Source organism: Castor canadensis, chromosome 12 (assembly GCF_047511655.1).
Source record: "Castor canadensis chromosome 12, mCasCan1.hap1v2, whole genome shotgun sequence".
NCBI lineage: Eukaryota > Metazoa > Chordata > Mammalia > Rodentia > Castoridae > Castor > Castor canadensis.
Window position 1 is genome coordinate 115,221,544 of NC_133397.1, and position 885 is coordinate 115,222,428.

The 885-nt window shown below is 42.6% G+C and overlaps 1 non-coding gene across 1 annotated transcript; it reads left to right on the top strand.

Moving 5' to 3' along the window:
- Positions 1–418: 418 nt before the first annotated feature.
- Positions 419–523, top strand: LOC141415229 (U6 spliceosomal RNA). The gene has a single exon (XR_012440232.1). It is a non-coding gene; the product is annotated as a U6 spliceosomal RNA (small nuclear RNA).
- The last annotated feature ends 362 nt before the right edge of the window (positions 524–885 follow it).

An 885-nucleotide genomic window follows, 5' to 3' on the forward strand; every position in this document is an offset into this window, starting at 1 on the left:
CACCCCTAGGGACTTACCTCTGCCAACTTGGCCCTGCCTCCTCAGAACCCATTCAGCAAAGTCAGTGCCTCATGATTCACTTCTCTTTTCTTTTTTGGTTGAGACTGGGATTTGAACTCAGGACTTTGTACTACTCACTTCTCAAGAGTGCCGTGAGTTGGGTTCCAGGCCTTCAATGGATGAGCTTTTGGAAACATTTTATACCAAATCATAACACTTAGGAATCCTATATAAATAATTTATTAACTTTTAAGTTGTAGCAAATATACATAAAACTTACCATTAAAAAGTTTTTTTTTGATGGGGATTGAATTCAGGGCCTCGTACATGCTAGGCAAACACTCTACCACCGAGCTACACCCCAGACCTTCACAGTGTCTGAGTGTACACTTCAGTGGCACTGACAATGCTTAACTTCCTGCTCACTTCGGCAGCACATATATTAAAACTGAACCTACAAGGGAGATTAGTACAGTCCCAGTGCAAGGATGACATACAAATTCATGAATCGTTCTGCATTTTATAATGTTTAGGGGAATTGGAACTGAAAGATCAATCAAGTGACTCAGATGAAGAAATGACTGCAATGCCCTGTCTTTACTTGAGTTAAAAATAATTTAAGAGCTTGGGACTGGAGGAGTGGCTCAAGTGGTAGAGCACCTGCTCTGCAAGCTTTAAGTCCTGAGTTCAAACCCCAGTCCTACCAAAACCAACCAACCAAAAAAACCTCTAGCTGGGTGCTGGGGGCTCATGTCTATAATCCTAGCTACTCAGGAGGCAGAGATCAGGAGAAACATGGTTCAAAGTCAGCTTCAGGCAAATAGTTCAGAGACCCTATCTCAAAAAAACCCATCACTCCACTGGTGGAGTGGCTCAAGATGTAGG